Source organism: Nicotiana tabacum, chromosome 13 (genome assembly GCF_000715075.1).
Source record: "Nicotiana tabacum cultivar K326 chromosome 13, ASM71507v2, whole genome shotgun sequence".
In the NCBI taxonomy this organism is placed as follows: domain Eukaryota; kingdom Viridiplantae; phylum Streptophyta; class Magnoliopsida; order Solanales; family Solanaceae; genus Nicotiana; species Nicotiana tabacum.
In genome coordinates this window covers 47,371,998-47,385,351 of record NC_134092.1, presented here as the reverse complement: position 1 = coordinate 47,385,351, position 13,354 = coordinate 47,371,998, and the positions used below count along the sequence as shown (strand labels likewise).

At 39.2% G+C, this 13,354-nt stretch overlaps 1 non-coding gene and 1 pseudogene across 1 annotated transcript; one reads left to right on the top strand and one right to left on the bottom strand.

Annotated features, from left to right (window-relative positions):
* Nucleotides 1-6,063: 6,063 nt before the first annotated feature.
* On the top strand, nt 6,064-6,162 carry LOC142168561 (small nucleolar RNA R71; annotated as a pseudogene).
* Nucleotides 6,163-12,863: 6,701 nt separating this feature from the next.
* LOC142168528 (small nucleolar RNA R71) lies at nt 12,864-12,970 on the bottom strand. Its single transcript, XR_012698383.1, has one exon. It is a non-coding gene; the product is annotated as a small nucleolar RNA R71 (small nucleolar RNA).
* Nucleotides 12,971-13,354: the final 384 nt, after the last annotated feature.

Here is a 13,354-nt window from a genome sequence, read left to right as displayed (position 1 = left end):
GTAGAAGGAAATCTAATACGCTTGCTCGGCCGGGTTCACTCGGTTGAGCGCCGGTCACGCTCCCCGATTTTGGGGCGTGACAGAAGTCCTGGGGTAGCAACAGGTGTCTCAGGTGCCTGCCCCCCAACCAGAGCTTCTGGTGGCTCCTCAGTCGCTGCTCTAGCAGGTGCCCTAGCTGTGGCATGTGCCCCTCCTTGGCCTCTCGCGACTCTAGCAGGGGGAGCGGGTGTCCAGTAATGCGTGTCCTCACCATCTATGAGAGAATAGGAAGACAAAGGCTCAAATTCTGAAATCAATAAATCTACACAATAATGAAAGAAAGAAGTGGAATTCCTAATAGTTCTGTAGCCTCTTGAAGATAAGTACAGATGTCTCCATACCGATCTGCAAGACTCTATTAAACTTGATTATGACTCATATCACCTATGAATCTAGAGCTCTGATACCAACTTATCACGACCCCAAAATCACACATTTAGGATCGTGAAGGCTCCTAGTCTCTAAGACTAGGTAAGCGTAACACATACTGAGATTTAAAAAAAATAAACAACCTAGCTATTAAATTAAATTTACAATTGACATAACATATCTGAAACAAAATAATGGTCATACATCCCCAAAACCGGTAGTACGGAGTCACAAGCTCTACTAAAATACACTAGAAATCTCTAAATACAACATTGTTCTAGAATTCAAATGACAGTATTGATGAAATACAACAGAAGGTGACTCTGAGGCCTACGAGCGCGAACAACAGGTATACCTTAAAGTCTTCACAACTCAAGCTCAACTCCAATCTCTACCGTCCGGCATGATCTGATGTATCTGGATCTGCACAAAATGTGCAGAAGCATAGTACGAATACACCACAATCGGTACCTGATAAGTGGTGATTTTACCATTTATTCTAGTCTCTTTTCTTTAGTTTTTGTGTCCTTTAATTATAAAATGAGGTGATTTAAGGTGTGCATTGCTAGATTTTCAGGTGCAATGAGTCGTGAAAAGAATTGAAGTCAATTGAAGTGGAATTGAGCAAAAAAGAGGGAAGAAGTGCAAAACTTCTTCAGTGAAACTGCATCTATGGAAGGGTGCCCGCTTCTACGGGCCCGCACCTGCGAGAAAAGGCCGCGTATGAAGAATAGGAGAAATTTCACTAGAAGTGCACCTGCGACCACGAATCCGCTTATGCGGAACCGCATATGTGGTTGAGGTCCACATTTGTGAAGCCGCTTCTGCGGAGTAGGAAATTCTCCACAAGCTTCGCATCTGCGAATGCATGTCCGCTTTTTCGGAGTCGCACCTCCGATGATTGTTTCCGCAGGTGCGGTCAATGGGCTCCATCCCTGGACAGACTTGGCAATTCACATTTTATCTATTCCAAACCCACAAATACACGACCTAGCTAATTGGAAACAGATCTTTGGGACATCTTTGACATCTCTTGACTAGAGAACACATGTTTTAGAGCTAGGGTTCTTGCACACACACTTGGTTCTTGAAGATTTGAAGCTTTTGGTTGAAAATTGCAAAACACACACTTAAATATGCTCGCTAGTCGAATATAGTATAATAAAATACCGTATCCACAGGGATTGGAGTTAAACAGTATTTTCGTAGTTTATAGCTTGGTTGTTATCCAAGATGATCAACAGTTGAGATTTATGTGATTAAAAACTATAATTAACTAAAAGTCTAAACTATTGGCTAATGACAATCGCGACAAGAGTAAGCAAAGAAGATATCAATGTGAGTAAATAGAGGTTCATTGGATAGGTGAAAGATACTTATCTGGGATTTAACTCTAGTTGATTCAATTATAAGGTTCAAGTGAGTCGCTCGAATTCACTCAATTATTAGTTCAAACGTTTAGTGGAAACTTCTCTCTCGATTAAGTCTCAACCTCACAAGATGAACTAAGTTAAGCTCGGTGAAGATATACAGGAATTCGTAGTGGTTTGGTCTTTAGGAGAACCTCTTTCGATTATCCTCCTAACTAGGTCTAAACAATAATTCAACTAGCCTCTTTAGATTACAATGAAGAATCAATGAATTCAACCAACAAGATAATGCAAAAACATCACAAGTTATGCCTCTTTCGATTTCATGACATGTGAAAATAGATGCAACAATTAAAACACCCAAAACGATCCAATACATAAAAACTAGAGTTAATATCCACAAACAATTCTCAATACACCAAATTCATCAATCCCTAAAGAGAAATACTCCATAGATATGGAGTAATTCATCACAAATAAGTTTAAGTTAAAGGAAAGCATAAACGATCCAAACCCTTGTCTTGGGTGAGGATTGAATGATGAAATCCTTGTGTTCTTCCTTCTCCCCCTTCTCCTGAGCTTCCTTAGGTTTTAGATGTGTCAAAAGTCCCCAAAAATAATGTTTTTCCATGTATATATACCAAGTAGGTCGAGCCCAAACGAACACACCTTCTCTTACGCGAAATAGGACTCTTCCCGGAATAGGACGTGCGCGGCCGCACACCTGGGAGTGTGCTCGCGCATATGGACGCACACTTTGGAAGGTATTCTGCCTCACATGCACGCCCAGTGCGCGACCAGTGTGCGCTCGCGTACCTGGGTGGCGTCCTACTCAATTATCCGTTTCTTTCGTTAAGTGCATGATTGTCCGTTGATCCCCGAACACGATCCCAACTTAACCCTTGAGCTTTTACTCAAACTTCAAAGCTCCAGAATAGCTTGAATTGATGCCATAACATCTACATAGCTTGGGATCACTCAACAAGGCATAAAATACACAATTAGTGCAAAACACTAATGATTAGCGCTCAAAATCAATTAAAGTACAGCAAATTAGAGTGTGATAAACAACTTAAACACGCAATTATAGCCTACCATTAACACCCCACACTTAAACCATTGCTCTTCCTGAAGCAATCAAACAACACTTTATAATGACACGGCCTTTTTAAACAATTTTCATAACTCATCATAACCAAGAATATTTGAAATAGACTAAGCACTCTTACGTAACATCCTCGTCTCAAGATTTGACTCTAAAGCACCACGCATTATTTACAACACGCTCACTTACTCTAACACAGAGGTCAAAAACATTACCTTTCCTTCATGAATCACGTGCCCTCACAACAAAAGAGAGTATTCCACAAACAATCATATTTAAGAACAATTAGGAACTTCAAATCGAAAGAATTCGCTCACTCTCAGAAACAACATTCATATGCAACAAAAGATGAACCATAGGCTTCCTCGTAGTGTACTACTCCACTAATTGAGCTCATTCAGTCAAGGATCAAGTAGGACCATAAATGTTTGTAATGTAAGCTACGGGACGGGTAGGATACATTTATATATAAGAGTGACTATACCTCCCTAAGCACTTTAATACATACATCTCATTGTTAAAACCCCACACTTATGTCAAACCAATACTCCACCTTCACATCAATTTACATTAACTCCCAACTTTTTAAGCACAAATATATCAAGAGTTACCACTATCAAGGAATATTTTTCACAACCATACAATTATTATTTTTCCTTTTCTTTTTCAATCCAAGTGGCTCTCACTTCTTTTTTTAAAGCAGTGCACCTTTCTCCTTATTTCATTAGCTCCACTCCAAAACCAACCCAATCACCCCACACTTCAGCTTTTACAAACTTCATTCAATTTTAAGTGCTCACGAGAGGTAAATGGTTCAAATAGATGGTTAATTCAAATCAAATTCAACTATGATACATAACAATTTGGTGGGTAAACGGATATCATTGGCTCAACAAAGAAATGCCTATATCACTTTCAAGGCTGAATAAAACTTCTATTTCACTTTACAAATATACGGGGCAAGTTCTAGACATCAAAATGTAATGCACAGAATACACAAAACCTCACACACATATGGCACATTACTCACTCAAGATTGGATTATCAAGATACTTTAACCAAAGTAGTTAAGAAAAGTTAAGATTATACAGTTTAAGGTACATATGCAAGAGTCAACAACTAAAGTACTCACTATTCTCAAAGAATAATAAAGTCAAGAGACGTTGTTTTCAATTCAAACCATAGCACAAGGGTTCCTACTTCTAAAAATAAAACTAACTATATCCGGTTCAAACAAAACCCTTGGAAAAGAATCGCGGCACAAAGAAAAACCAAGGGGGAATTAATACACTACCTAAAAAAATAAAATCTTTTTGTCTTTTTCTTTCAACTTTAATCCCTCAAGAAACCCGTCGAAAAATCTCAAATTTTAAATTTTTTATGGTTTTCCAATTTTTTTCTATCAAACTACTACAACTGACCAAAAGAAACTAACCAAATAAATATACATACACTAACCAAATTAATATACATACAACATACATACAAATATATCCCCCACCCTACACTTTAGATAGAAAGGTGCATTGTTTTGAAAAAGTAAGAGCTTTTCACTCTCCACGCTACACTTTCAGTTGGCTTCTCCTTTCTCACCCCCATCTCCACATTCATCTCGAAAGTCAACGTCTCCTCACCCACTCTAAGCATGAGCTTTCTATCATGTGTGTCTAATCTTGCTCTGCCCGTCGCTAAGAATGGTCTTCCTAAAATAAGGGGGGACTCTTTATTCTTCTCCATCTTCGCCACTATGAAATCTACAGGAAATGAAAACTTATCTACCCGAACTAAGACATCTTCCACTATCCCCTCGGGTATGATAGTTGTTTGGTCTGCCAGCTGCAAAGAAATTGGCGCAGACCTTATCTCTCCAAGCTCATTCTCCAATTTCCTATATATAAACAAAGGCATTAAATTAATTGAAGCACCAGAATTATATAAATATTTATCAAAATTAAGAGTGCCTAACGAGCAAGGTATAGTAAAATTCCCTAGATCTCCACACTTTTGTGGGAGTTTGTTTTGCAAGATTGTGATGCAATGCTCAGTGAGCTTGACCACTGAGGTCTCTTCTATCTTCCTCTTCTTTGTAAGGATCTCCTTCAAGAATTTGGCATAAGCTGGCATTTGTGAGAGAACTTCTGTGAATGGCAAATTTACATTAACCTGTCTCAGCATCCCTAGAAATTTATCAAACTGCTTGTCCATCTTTTCTCTATATAACTTTTGGGGAAGGGTAGAGCAGGCATATGCTCGCTCTCATTAGATTCCTCCCTTCTTAAAGTTTCCTCCTTTTTTTTTCTGAGCTCCTTTCTTACCTTTCTTCTTCTTATCATCTTAATTTTTCAGCTACTCCTCAACTTCTTTTTCAAGTACATACTCTTGTTGGACAGGGGTGGGATCTTTCAACACTTGCCCGCTTCTCTAGGTCACAGTATTTACCATTTCTATGGAATTTTTCTCAGTGTCAGCTGGTAGAGTACCTGGGATTCTCTCAGACAATACAGTTGCAATTTGTCCCACTTGCTTCTCCAAGTTCCGCAAACCAGTGCCAAGTTCTTTGATAGCTGAACCATGAGCATCTAATCTCTCACCTGTCTTGACAATGAAGGACTTCATTAGATCTTCTAGCCCATGCTGAGTGGAATGTTGAGGCTAGAACTACGGCCTCGACTGAGTCGCAGAACCAGGAGCTCCTTGTCCTTGAAATCTGGGATTGATTTGTTGCCATGCATTTGCAGTACCCCCAGGTGAACTCCATGAAAAACCGGGGTACTTCTGACCCATTGCATTGAAGTTATAATTTACCACAACATTTACTTCCTCAGTTGAGTTCTGACACTCATGAGTAAGGTATCTTCTTCCACATATATCACAAGTTGCGTGATTATCACTCTATATTGAAGCTAAGGTCAGCTTTCTTATCTCTTTTGCCATGGCATCAAGTTGTACCTGCACATATGTGTTAGCATCAACCTGGTGAACACCAGTGGATCTTCTTCTTTCAGCAATTTCAGAGGCCCACTGATTTGCATCTTCAGATAACTCATCAAGAATTGTGACTATCTCCTCTGGAGTCTTTTTCATCAACGGGCCTCCAGCTGCATCACTCAATGTTCTATGAGCGGCGGGTGTCAATCCATCCCAAAAGTCCTAGAGTTGTATCCAGTGTTCAATTCCGCTATGTTGTCACTTTCGCACTATCTCCTTAAACCTCTCCCATGCTTCAAATACAGTTTCAGTCTCGTTCTGGTAGAAGTTATGAATTTCTCTTCTAAACTTGCCCATCTTAGCTGATGAGAAATATTTGTCAAGAAATTTTCTGGTCATCTCATCCCATGTTCTAATTGTTCCATTAGGCAAGCTTCAAAACCAGTGCTTCGCACCATCTTTGAGAGTGAAGAGGAATGCCCTTAAGTAAACTACATCTTGTGAAACACCATTGTATTGAAAGGTGTTCATAATCTCTTCGAAATCCACTAGATGGTTGTTTGGGTCTTCGTTCATCTTTCCTCTGAAGACACGGCTATTTTAAAGGGTTTGAAGCAACCCCTGCTTTAACTCAAATTTGTTAGATTCAACTGGAGGTGGTCTCACACTTTATAATCCTTGTCTGTAGACCAGTCTAACATAATCACCCAGTGGTCGCCCAACACCAGGAGCTATATTTCCGAATTGGTCTGCACCCAAAGGTATATTCTGAGCAATTCTCCGAGCCCTCTCCTCTTTATAGACAAGTTGTTCATTTCAAAGAGCTATCTCCTCAGCATCTCGTGCCGCTTTTTTCTTTCTTGGGCTGCCTCTCTTGCAGCAAAATCAACATTATCCTCATCTCCCGCCATAACTTCCTTGGTTGAGGATTGCCCAACCTTCTCTGTATTGTCGGGGAGATTTCTTTCCTTTCTCAATTGTCGCAGTTGTTTCTTGATTTCTGGTTCATATGGGAGTGCTTCCTTCCCAGAGGATCGAGTCATGCACCAATCTAACCTGTAGCTAGGGCACAGTCAAGTAACACCAAACGTAAAAAGAAAAAAATAAAATAAAAAGAAAGAATTCCTGAATTAGCACCACAAACTATTTCAAACACAATTAATTGCCAATCCCCGGCAACGGCGCCAAAATTGACGAGCGCAAAACACACACTTAAATATGCTCGCTAGTCGAATATAGTATAATAAAATATTGTATCCACAAGGATTGGAGTTAAATAGTATTTTCGTAGTTTATAGCTTGGTTGCTATCCAAAATGATCAACAGTTGAGATTTATGTGATTAAAAACTATAATTAACTAAAAGTCTAAACTATTGGCTAATGACAATCGCGACAAGAGTAAGCAAAGAAGATATCAATGGAAGAAAATAGGGGTTGATTGGATAGGTGCAAGGTACTTTTCTGGGATTTAATTCTAGTTGATTCACTTATAAGGTTCAAGTGAGTCTCTCGAATTCACTCAATTATTAGTTCAAACGTTTAGTGGAAACTCCTCTCTAGATTAGGTCTCAACCTCACAAGATGAACTAAGTTAAGCTCGGTGAAGATATACAGGAATTCGTAGTGGAATGGTCTTTAGGAGAACCTCTTCCGATTATCCTCTTTACTAGGTCTAAAGAATAATTCAACTAGCCTCTTTTGATTACTATGAAGAATCAATGAATTCGACCAACAAGATAATGCAAAAACATCACAAGTTATGCCTCTTTCGATTACATGACACGTGAAAATAGATGCAACAATTAAAACACCCAAAATGATCCAACACATAAAAACTAGAGTTAATATCCACAAACAATTCTCAATACACCAAATCCATCAATTCCTAAAGAGAACTACTCCATATATATGGAGTAATTCATCACAAATAAGTTTAAGTTAAAGAAAAGCTTAAACGATCCAAACCCTTATCTTGGGTGAGGATTAAATGATAAAATCCTTGTGCTCTTCCTTCTCCCCCTTCTTCTTAGCTTCCTTAGGTTTTAGATGTGTCAAAAGTCCCCAAAAATAACATTTTTTCATGTATATATACCAAGTAGGCCCGGCCAAAACGAACATACCTTCTCCTACGCGAAATAGGACTCTTCCCAGAATAGGACATGCACGGCCGTGCACCTGGGAGTGTGCTCGCACATATGGCCGCACACTTTGGAAGGTATTCCGCCTTACATGCGAGACCAGTGCACGCTCGCGCAGCTGGGTTGCATCCTGCTCGATTCTCTGTTTCTTTCGTTAAGTGTATGATTGTTCGTTGACCCCCAATACAATCCCAACTTAATCCTTGAGCATTTACTCAGACTTCAAAGCTCCAGAATAGCTTGAATTCATTTCATAACATCTACATAGCTCGGGATCACTCCTATAAGACATAAAACACATAATTAGTGCAAAACCGTAACGATTAATGCTTAAACTCAATTAAAGTACGGTAAATTAGAGTGCAATAAGTAACTAAAATATGCAATTATATCCTACCATCAAGGCACTTGGCCTATTTCTATTATACCATATCGTATGGCCCCAGCGGAGTTGAAGGAGTTAAAGGAGCAGTTGCAAGAGGTTCTTGATAAGGGCTTCATTCATCCCAATGTGTCACCTTGGGGTGCTCAAGTCTTGTTTGTAAAGAAGAAGAATAGTTCTATGTGCATGCTTATTGATTTTCGACAGTTGAACAAGGTTACAGTGAGTAATAGGTATCCACTGCCACACATTGATGACCTATATTTGATCAGCTACAGGGTGCCGAAGTGTTCTCAAAGATTGATTTGCGGTCAGGCTATCGTCAGTTGAAGATTCTGGATCCATATATTCCGAAGACTGCCTTCATGACTCGGTATGGTCAAGTGATGTAATTACTGTAATTACTGTTTTTTGGTGTATGTTTTTGGTGATGTAATTACTGTAGTTACTATTTTTGGGTGTATGTTTTTGGTGATGTAATTACTGAAATTGGATGTCATATTAATCTAACTGATATTTCGAAGTTGTAACTTGCCATATTGGAGTTCAAAATTGCAAGTTGTAAGTTCTAAGCTCTAAGTTGTAAGTTATATGTTGTAAGCATTTGTCTTCAAGTGTCTATGTTTCGAAGTGTCTTTAATCATTTGGAAACACATGTTTCATTTACAGCTTTGGCGAAGGAAACACATACCTCACCAGATGTGCCTATAGCTAATTAGGAGTGTATGAAGTGCCTATAGTGGATTAGGACTTGTAGCACAACTAGTACATAAACAATTATTGAACAAGCAACGTCATTATATTACAATAACTTCGAAACATACATTAACAATTGATGTCATTGTTTTACAATGGCTAAGAATATCAAAAGTCAGTAGATAGGAGCATCAAAAAATAGTAGCTAGAAATATCTAAGTTTTACAAGAACTAGGAACATCAATATGGAGCATATGCCATCTTTCTTTTATATAATTTTGTTCATCCACATTGCCGCAACAAATCCAACAAAAAGTGCAACTAAAATCCAAATAAACAACTTCATCTTAACCATTTTATCTTCGATTTTCCTTGCTTTGTTCCCTTCAACATTTTTTGAAGCCTCCATATCTTCAACTTTTTTCCAATGATTTGTCCCTTTCTAACTTGCACGACTCCAACAATTGCTTCAACATATTGATTGTAACATTAGCAGCATCCAATTTATACTACAACTTATTAATTTATATCAACACTCAGTCCGCAAAGGGCTCGTCTTGCCAGTCCCAATATCCACACGACTCATTCTAATGATAATAAACAATAATTAGGTTGCAAGGAATAAATATTCAATTTTTGTACAAACAATTAACAAACTAAACACATGGAAAATTTCAACTTACTTTAGTGGATATACCCAAATATGGAGCAAAATAAGATGATACATAGGAATAAATGGAGCCTGGATCAAATAAGACTGATGCATCTCTATGACAAACCGGAACAATACCTATGATAACTAAGTTGCATGCAACCGCCTCCGTCCTAGTCAGAAAAGCATAACATTTGGCCTGGCCTCCCCCTCTAGGGTGACCCCTACTCGCCCGACCTCTACCTCTAGCTGGTTGTGCAGGTAGAGTGGCAACTGCTGTAGTAACCACGGCCTGAGGAACGTGTGGAACACGTGGAGCCTGAGTGGTCTATGGACGTGCACCCCTCCTGAGTCTGGGGCAATCCCTCACCATATGACGAGTATCACCACACTCAAAATAAGCTCTCAGAGGATATGGCTACTGCGACTGGCTCGGGCCTGTCCGACTGGACTGACCACTGAAAGCACCTCGTGCAAGAGGTGCACTAAATAGTGGTGGTGGATAATGGGCAACGTGAGACCTGGGAGTGACCGGAATACTGCTCGAAGCTGGAAGTGCTGAATGAACAAGACAGCTCACAAAGCCTCTACCATGACGAGCTTCAACTGGGGTATGGGCACCACTATATGTGCCAGAATATCGAGGCCTCTAGGCCTCCCTCTCCTGTCTCTCCCGTACCCACATACCCTCTAATCTCTGAGCGATCTCCACAATCTGCTGGTATGGGTATCAGTCTCCAACTCTCGAGCCATGCTAAATCTAATAACGTGGTTGAGCCCCTCGATAAATCGACGGACTCGCTAACAATGGAAACTAATGTAGATGCATGTATGGACAACTCAATGAACCTAACAACATACTCTAATACGATCATAACACTCTAGCGCAACTGCTCAAACTCTGCACACCATGCATCCATAAGACTCTACGGAATAAACTCCCTGATGAACATCTTTGAGAACTGAGCCCAGATGAGTGAAGTTGCATTAGTCGGGCTACTGGTGGTAGGCTATAATCTCGTGTTTTAGTCGCTTAATGCACTCTACTTTACTACACTTTATTCATTTTGAGATTTAATTGATAGTATTTTGACCTTATTAAGTGTTTTATGCCTTGTAGGAGTGATACCGAGCTTTGTAGATGTTATGGAATGAATTCGAGTGATTTGGAGCTTCAAAGTCTGAGTAAAAGCCTAAGGGATTAAGCCGGAATCGTGTTCGGGGTTCGAGGACCAAGTTTGGACGTCAAAAGCCAAGAAAAATCTGTACTCTGAGAAATCCCCACTACCGCGGCGCATGGAGCGACGTGTGGGGCACCGCGCTTGTGCATTTCTCTACTACCTGTCAGAACCAACTCTCTGAATTTCCCCACTAACACCCTGCATGGCGCGTCGCCCCATGCGGCGCACCTGTGCAATATTTACAGAGTAATTTTCCTATTTCGTCTAGGAGAAGGTGATTTTATCTGGGCACGACCCTACTTGATATAAGTACATGGAAAAATATTATTTTCTGGACTTTTGACACAGTTTAGACCTAAGGAAGCTATGGAGGAGTTGGAGGAGCAAAAGCACAAGGATTTCATCATTCTTTCCTCACTCAAGTCCCGAGTTTGGATTGAATTTATCTTTTCCTATACTTTAATTTTATTTGTGAACTTCTCCATATATATGGAGTAAGTTCCTTTAGGGTTTCATGGATTTATTGTATTGATTATTGTTTGTGGATTATAACTCTAGTTTTATGTATTGAATCATTTTTGGATGATTTAATTGTTGCATTTATATTTAGTTGTTCATGTAATCGAGAGAGGAATAAATTTTGATATTTTTGCATTATATTGTTGGTTGAGTTCATAGATTCTTCTAAGTAATCGAAAGAGGCTAGTTGAATCATTAATTAAACCTAGTTAGGAGGATAATAGAAAGAGGTTCTCCTAAAGACCAATCCACTACGAATTCTTGCATATCTTCACATGGCTTAAATTGGTTCATCTTTTGAGGTTGAGACTTAATCGAGAGAGGAGTTTCTACTAAACGTTTGAACTAATAATTGAGTGAATTCGAGAGACTCACTTGAATAATAGAAGTGAATTATCTAGAGTTAAATCCCGAACAATTATCTTGCACCTATCATATCAAAACCCTATCTTCTTCCATTAGTCAATAGCTTTAGACTCTTAGTTAATTTAGTTACTAATCATATAAATCTAGATTATTGATTCTCCTGGATAGCAGTCAAGCTAGAAACTACAAAAATATTTTTTAACTCTAATCCATGTGGATACGATATAATACTATACTATCTTTGACTATCGAGCATAATTTAAGTGTGAGTTTTGCGCTGGTCAAACTTTGGTGCCGTTGCTGGGGATTGGCAATTAATAGTGTTTGAAATAGTTTGTAGTGGTAATTCAGGAATTTTTCTTTTTTTTCTCTTTTTATGTTTGGTGTTCTTTGACTGTGCGCATGTTACAGGTTAGATTGGTGCATAACTCGAACTTCTGCGAAGGAAGTGCTACCATATGAACCTGATATTGAAAAACAAATATGGCAGTTGAGGAAGGAAATAAGTCTCACCGAGACATCAGAAAAGGTTGGGCAATCCTCAACCAAAGATATGGCTGGAATCAGTGATGATAATGTAGATTTGGCTGCGAGAGAAGCAGTCCAACGAAGAGAACAAGCTGCACAAGATGTTGAGGAAGCAGCTATCAAAGATTCACAAATTATCTACGAAGAAGAGAAGGGTCGTAGAATTGCTCAAAATCAACTTTATGGTGCATACCAATTCGAAAATATAGCTCCCACGCCTGGGAGACCACTTGGAAATTATTCTAAACCGGTATACAATCAAGGATTATCAAGTGTGAGACCACCTCCAATTGTAGCAAACAGCTTTGAATTGAAGTAAGGGTTGCTTCAAACTCTTCAGAATTGTTGTGTCTTCAGAAGGAAACCAAACGAAGATCCAAACATACATCTAATGGACTTCGAGGAGATTATGAACACCTTTCAATATAACGGTGTCCCCCAAGATACAGTGTACTTAAGGGCATTCCCCATCACACTCAAAGATGATACCAAGCAGTGGCTTTGGAGCTTCCCCACGGGATCAAATAGAACTTGGGAGGAGATGACCATAAAATTTCTTGATAAATATTTCTCCTCATCTAAAACGGTCAAGTTTAGAAGAGAAATCCATAACTTCTGCGAGAAAGAGAATGAAACTGTTTTTGAAGCATGGGAGAGGTTTTAGGAGATTGTTAGAAAGTGTCAACATAGCGGAATTGAAATCTGGATGCAACTCTAAGACTTTTGGGATAGATTGACACCGGTCTCACGTAGAACATTGAGCAATCCAGCTGGAGATCTATTGATGAAGAAGACTCCAGAGGAGATAATCACAATTCTTGACGAGTTATCTGAAGATGCAAATCAATGGCCCTCTGAGAGTGTTAAAAGAAGAAGATCAACTGGTGTTTACCAGGTTGATGCTAACACATCTGTGCAGGTACAACTTGATGCTATGGCCAAAGAGATAAGGAAGCTGACCTTAGCCTCGATACAAAGTGAGCCTCACAAAGCTTGTGATATATGTGGAAGAGGACACCCTACTCATGAGTGTCAAACCTCAACTGAGGAAATAAATATTGTGGGAAACTACAATTTTAA